Genomic DNA, 7,241 nt, shown 5'->3' with positions numbered 1-7,241 from the left:
CATGTAGACCAGGATGGTCTCGATCTCCTGACCTCGTGATCCACCCGTCTCGGCCTCCCAAAGTGCTGGGATTACAGGCTTGAGCCACCACTCCCGGCAATTACTGTGTATTTTAGTTGTTTTTTTTATGAAGCCCACAAAGACGTTACTGCTTTATACTGTGAAATTTGATGAGCTTCAAAACTCACCACTTCCTTTTTTGCTCATTCTTCTTTCATCTCAGGAATCATTTTCCTCCTGTTGAACATTTGTTGAACATTTGTTCTTAGGATTTCCTTTAGTGAGGATCTGCTGATAACTACCGTCTCTTTCTGTTTGTCTGAAGATGTTTTTGTTTGCCCTCACCCTGAGCAGGGCGTCTGCTGCTTGTCCAATGCTGGGGTGGTGTGTGCGCCTCCCACAGGTCCAGGCAGGATGTCCCTGACTTTGACTTCCGAGGGACTTCCAGCTTTGCTCTGAGAGGTCAGCGGCCGTGACACGCTGGAGGGAGACGTCGGGGTGGCTTTGTGGTCATGTCATCGTTGCCAACGGTCGTCTCATGGTGGGTCCTGATGTGGCTTGTTTTGTGATTGCCTGAGTTGGGGTTACTCGTTAGACTTGCTGACTTTGTGGATAGATGATTTTCATGAGTCCTGGAAGCTCTCACCACTGTCTCTTCCACTGCTGCTTCTGCACCATTCTCTGTCTCACCTCTGGAGCAACAACTGGACATGTTGCTCTTCCTGCCGGATCCTCCGCATCCGTAGATGCGCTGGGTGGTGTCAGTGGGCGGCAGCCGGCTGGGGCAGTAGCCTGTCTCCAGCCCTTCCCCTGCCTCTGTCCACGTGCTGGGGTGTCTCCTCAGGATGCGTGTTGCCTACTGACCCCCGCTGGCCTGCACGAGTCTCTCACAGCGGGACCCTGTCTGCCTTGCTCGGTGCTGTACCCAGCCCCTGCCCAGAGCCCGCACAGTGTAGCTTCTTGGTGTATGTTCCTGTAATGGAACCAGGTTGTCATGCCAAGGAGTGTGGTTTCATTTTGAGTGGTGGGGAAGTCACTGGACTATTTAAAACATGTGTGTTTGGGAGAGCAGTGCTGCTGGAGCGGTGATCCACACTGGAGGCGGGGATTGCCTCGGCGTGTGCAGGTGGAGATGGGTGGGAGGTGTTGTGTGGGGCTTGGGACTGGACTTTTGGAGGTGGTCTGCAGTGACCTGGGGAAGACGGGCTGCTCAGAGGGACGGGCTGAGGAAGCTCAGCTGGGCAGCCTGTGGCCTGTAGGCTGGGCAGCACTCGGGCTGGGGCCAAGGGGCAGCAGGACAGTGCCCATAGCCCTGGAGGCCTTGGGGATTCAGAGGACCTGGCCCATCGCCGTGGCCAGCACAGTGTATGCACGCCGCCCTGTCTGCACAGGCAGTGCCCTGCTTTCAAGACGCAGGCCTAGAAACCTCTGGCTGTTCTGTCCTGCTGTCAACACTGCAATCACATGGCAGTGGGTCTCTCGCTGGGGACTGGCTTTTGTGCAGGAGACAGAGGGCAGGGGGCTGCAGTATCCTTGGGCTAAAGGATGCTTTCCTTGGATCTGGGCACTAGAACCAGCCCTCTCCCTCTCTTAGCCCAGCATTCTCACCATGCGTCCCAGGAAAGTTTGATGGAGTGGGCAGCTGCGGTGCTGTGGCGGGGTCGGGGCGCTGCTGCAGAGAGCGGGTCTGCAGTCAGTCACAGTGACGGGGGTCTCTTTGGACCCTGTGACTTGTGTGTGGTGGTGGCAGACGGTGGCATTGCCAAGGCAGGGTGCTCAGGTGCAGGTGGGAAGGGATGGCAGGATGGAGGTTGTACTGTGCTTTCCCCAGGACCCGGGGGCAGGGTGTGGCGTGCTTGTTCCTGCCCGGCCGTGGAGGGTCTCTGTAGGACAGGCGCCTGCTGAGGGCAGCCCTGAGGCCTGTGAGCTGCTGGCCCCGCAGGCTGGCTGGGCCTGTTTGGCTCGGCAGCTGCTCTGAGAGGCAGCCCTAAAAATAGCCCAGTGCGTAGAGGCCGTCCCCTTCTGCTCTTCAGGCGCCGACGTGTGCTCAGCTCAGGCCGACTTTGCGGGGTTGTGAGGGTGTTGAGAGCGTGGCTGCTTGTCATAGTGCTGGGGTTGTCAGCAGCTCCTCGAGGGCTCCAGCCTGTGGAGGCCGGTGGCACCCCGTCTCACCCCACACCCCACAGATGGGGTCAGGCTCTCCAGGAGCCCTGGGGAGCACTGGCTACTGCTGGGCCGCTCTCACGCCCGGTACATTCATGGCTGTGGCTCCAGGTCCTCTGCATGGTCAGGGCCATGCTGGGTCCCCTGGGGTGCAGGTGCTGCTCAACAGAGGAGTCAGGACCCGAAAGGGACAGAAATGGGCAAGGGAAGACACTGGGGAAGGGATGGGTCTGCCCTTCCTCCCGGGGGTACACACAGGCCTGGGGCTGAGCAGCCTGCTCTGGGACTGACTGTCCTGCTCCACTGCCCCAACCAGCCTTTCCTCAGCACCCCCTGGTCAAGCTGTGGGCACCCCTTGCTCCCGGACACAGGCAGCACCTGGCCGAGTGTGGAGACACTCCAGTGGGATCTTCGCCTATGGCCCAGCCCCGAGGGCACCGTCGTGGGCTGGTGGGATGCAGAGGGGCTGGGACACAGTGATTGTGGAGGGATCAGTGCTGTGGCTTTGGGTGGGGTGGGGTTGGGTTGGGGGAGGGTTTGCCTCAAGGCAGCAGCTCTCTTCATGGGGTCAGCAAGGAGACAGGTGGGTTCTAATGACCCCTGAGTCCTGAGACAAGAGGGGGTGAGCTGGAGCAGGCGAGGGGGCTTGGAGGGGCCTTCAGTCCCCACGCAGCCCCTGCGCAGCCTTTTGGGCCAACATCCTGGGCCTTGCTCGGCAGAAGAGTTTGGGCTCCATGGGCTTGAGGTCCACGTGGTCAGCTCGCTCGGTCCAACACCGTGCCTCGCATTTCTGTGTCTCGACTGCCCCATGCAGCCCGTGCCCCAAGAGCAGCTGGCAGCAGCCGCCGTGCAAGGGCAGCTCAGCCCAGCAGCCCTGGAGCCAGGTGTGTCTTGAGCTGAGCAGCAAAGTGACCGTGCAGTCCAGCCTCCCTTCAGCCTTCCCCAGGATGCCTTTCGTCTTGCGGGGATGGTCAGCGTGGGGGTGACCAGCACCATCTGGAAGGCAGGCCAGGATGTGGATCCACGAGGCAGATGCATATCCCTCTTCTCAGATGTTCTTGTTCTGGTGAGCATAGGGAACGGGACTGAGCCTATGCTGATGGGAAGGGCCCTGGCCTTGGGCTGCTGTCCTGCAAGCTTGGCCCCTCTGTTGGGCCCCTCCTCCCTGCCTTTGTTTGCTCTCCAACCTTCTGGGAGTCCCACGTCTGCATCAGGACAGAGGTGACCAGGGACCGGTTGACAGCTAGGATGCCACCAGCGTCTTTTGTTTAATTTGAGCCTCATTTCCCAGTGTAATTCCATAGCTAACCCTGCAAGAGGCATTGACAATATTTCTTTATTGTATGGCCCCCAGCCAGGACTTCCCTATTTTTAGATGCAAAATAATTGGGCAAGAATTTTCATCAGCATTGCACCCTGGGCTCGTGCAGGTGTCTCCAGGGCCGCCTCGAGACCAGCGCCCGCCTCCCTGGTCCTGGACACGGGTGGGGTGGGGGCTCCCCCGCAGCAGTGGAGTTGAGGCTTCTATAAGAGCTCGTTCCTGGTCAGTTTGAGGGTGGACATACTGCATCTTCCCAGTTGCCCCGGGAGCGCCTCAGGAGGGTGAGCGGCAGGAGGCCGATGCCCTGCTAGCAGGGCGTCCCTCGTGGCCAGGCCTTCCCAGTGCGGCGCTGAGTTGGGCAGTTCGTTCCTCTGAGTGCTGGGGAGAGGGATGGCTGCTCAGGCTTTGGGCAGTGCCCACCGGTGGCTCCAGGAGCTGCTCCGTAGTGGGGCCTGGGAGGGTGTCCCTTCTGCATTGTCGGGCTGCCCCTGTGCCACACAGGTGTCAGGTCGTGAGCCTCTCTGTGTGGCCTAGGGCTCCTTCCCCACCCACCTCAAGCCTGGGATGTGGCCCCATCAGGGACCGGAGGGGGAGCTTTGGCCCTGAAGACCCACCCTGAGGTCTGAGCTCTCCTGGCCTGAGCGTGCTGGTTGCTGCGAGCTCCATGTTCATCCTGAGGCCAGGACTCTGCTGTTCCTCCTGGTGGGAGCTGCTGTGAAGCCCTGGGGAGCCTCCCGTCCTGCCAGCCTGCCCCTTGCAGTCAGTCCTGCTGTTCCCTCGGCTCCCGCACTTTCCAGCTTGGCCCTGGCTTCCTATTTTTCCCACCTGGCTGGACGTACAGGTTGTCGTGCCTTGGAAAGTTGAGTTACCACACCCGAATCAGTGCTCTCGTGGCTTGCCTGGCTATGGCTTCAGCCGGAAATGGAGCTGAGCGTGGCCTGTGTTTATAAATACAGCACCTATCAGGTCCAGCGTCGCTGTCTCCTGCAGGAGACGTTGGCTTTGGACATGAAGAACAGCTGCAGGGCCACAGGGCCAAGGGGCATCTCACCAGCTGGGAGGCCAGTGTGCCTGACCTGGCCACACAGAGCGAGCCTCAGAAGCCAGCGGGAAGGAGGGCATGCCTTGAGGAGGGGTCCGGGTCAAGAGGCTGCACTGGTGGTAGCCTGAGGGGGTGTGCCTGGCCAGGTCAGTGCCTGCCACTACTGCTTGCTGCACTCACTGCCTGAGCATTGGGGATCGTGGGCCTGAGGTGCAGGGACCTCAGCTCCTGTGGGCAGCTCCTCCACCAGCCTCTTGCTTGTCAGACCCTTGGCAAGTGGTGACACAGGCTGGGGTGGAGTTGTTCTCCTGCCATGGTCCTGTCCAATTGTGCTGGGGGCAGGGCCAGGAATCACAGCAGGTGTCTGCCGCTAGCGCATGGAGCCTGTGCTGGGGGCAGGGTGGGTGCAGCTCATGCCTCTGCACCTTGCTTGCCGCACTCACCTGGGGAGGATGTGGCGGGCCAGAGGGCGGCTGGCCAGGTTTTCGGACTGCACCTGGCTCTGGCGGGCTATCGAAGGTTTTGGAGGTTTCTTTAATTAGCAACGTACTATCTAGAGATTGCCACTGTGGCTTGAGCGGCTCCCAGCCAGACAGCAGGACCATTGACAGCCGAGCCCCGGCTCACCGGCCCAGACCACCCGAGGTTTTGCTGGGGATTTTATAAGAACAGTGCCTCCCCCAGGATCCGTCCACCTTCAGTGGACCAGGCCCTGCAGTGGTTCCAGTTACTCCCTGGGAAAGTTTCCAGCACTGATGAGGGGGTGACTCTTGGTCAGAGGTTGAGTGTTTCCCTGGGTGTGGAGGTATGCAGAGAAGAGGGGGGTGCAGTTCGTGAAGGACAGAGAGCTTATGCCGTGCCCCCTGCGCCCAACCCCGGAGTGGCCAGCTTTCCTTTGACTGGGGAAGAGGCAGCTGTCCAGGGTTGTCCTCACCTCGCCTCCTGGAGAACGTAGTCCCTTCAGAAAGGGGACCCGATAGTGGGTGACCCGCTGCCTCCCCGGGCCTTCCTGGGGCTTAGCAGCTCAGGAGAGGAGGGAGCTCAGGCTATGGCTGCTCTGTGAGTGGGACACAGATGCTCCAGCTGCTGGGCCCAGCAGTGTGAGTGGCCACAGAGAACAGGGGCCCAGAGGCTGCTCTCGGGGACACTGGCAGCAGTTGTGCTCTGGGCTCGCCATGCCTGAAGCTGGAATATTCCACAGGTGCCACACACTTGCTGGAGGTACTACTTGGGGGTCGGCTGTGGCCGGGCCTCCCAGCAGCCCTAGTCTTGGTGCGTGGCTCCCGCACCCAGCACCTTTCCGCTGACCTGAACACCCAGGGCACAGTGGCAGCAGCATCATTAGGATTTGCAACTAGCCATCCGCATTAAGAGTGAAGAGAAAACCTTGTTAGATTAGACGCATTGAGAAAAAGACTCCAGCGACTCTCTTGCCTGGTGTCTTTGCAGTCGCCTCCAAGGGTCGCGAGGCAGGGCAGCAGCCCCTCAGTGCCAGTGTGGCCCAGCAGCACCTCTTTTGCATGTTGTTGACCTAGAGAGAGAGGTCAGTTGGAATTCAGAGCTGCACAGTCAGGAGATTTGTGGCAGCAGAGAATTATAGATGCTGTAGGCATTCGATGAATCTTCTCCACCTTGCTGTGGGGTTAATTCAGGGGAGCAGTGGGGAGTGTGCTGGGAGTGAGATCAGAGGGAGGACTCCCTGGAGGCTGGCCCTCCCCCCCGGAGACCCCGTGGCCCTGGTGCTGGCTGCATCCTTTGGGGCTCCTCATCTGTCTGCAGAGGAGGAAGCTGTGGAGCAAGCGTGTGTACGGGAGCAGTGTGGGCTGCACAGAGGCCTTTGCGGGGGCGCCTGTGGTTTGCAGGGGCCTGGCTGTGGCTGCCCTGTGTGATCTCTGTCCCCGTCTTCTCCCGGCTTCCCTCGGGCCCTGTGTGCCCAACTTGGCACTTCAAGATTTGCTCCCTGACAACTGTTGCCTTTCCCAGAAGAGAAGTCCCTGGAACCAGGGCCAGCCTGCTGTCACCTGCCTGCTGCTCTTGCCCCACCAGCACCATCCTGGGTCCAAACTGGCCGACAGTCCAGGGAGCGCTCAGGGCCTCCGGGAGCTCTGGGAGACTCTAGGGTGCTCTAGATCCTTGAGCTCTTGGGGCAGTAGAGTGGGGGTCTGGGGTTCTGGACACCTTCTGGTGTTGGCCAAGTGGCAGGCAGCTTCTGGGCTTGGTGGCGAGGCTTCTCATGATGGCTCAGGGAGGTCCAGACAGCCCCCTTGTCTAGGTGTGCACCTGGAGTCTTTTCCTGAGTAACTTGCGAACAGGCCTTGCAGGGCTCTAGTGCGTCGGCTCCTGGACTGCAGGCAGCAGCAAGCTCTGCCGTGTGGTACTGCTTCCCATGGAGAGGAGACCACCAGGCTCCTTGCAGGAGGGAGAGGTGTGTGCACAGGAGTGTCCAGGCCTGGAACTCGAGCTGTGGTGTGGTGGTGCCAGCTTGGGAGCCAAGCGCAGCTGGGAGGTGAAGCCCATCCCAGTGGTCTGCACGTCACGCCAGGGCTGAGTTCCCAGCTGGGATGCCCTGGGAGGCACAGGGTGGGCTCTGGACGCCTGCTGGGGGATTTCAGCGAGAACCAATATGGGTTGAGCTGGAGCCTCCAAGAAGCCTGGGGTCCGTGTGTGGGAAGGAACGGGGACAGGAGCCTCCAAGAAGCCTGGGGTCCGTGTGTG

The sequence above is a fragment of the Colobus angolensis genome, unplaced genomic scaffold (assembly GCF_000951035.1).
Source record: "Colobus angolensis palliatus isolate OR3802 unplaced genomic scaffold, Cang.pa_1.0 Scaffold32, whole genome shotgun sequence".
NCBI classification, from domain to species: domain Eukaryota; kingdom Metazoa; phylum Chordata; class Mammalia; order Primates; family Cercopithecidae; genus Colobus; species Colobus angolensis.
The sequence above is the reverse complement of the archived record's forward strand: the minus strand, read 5'-3'. Positions refer to the sequence as shown.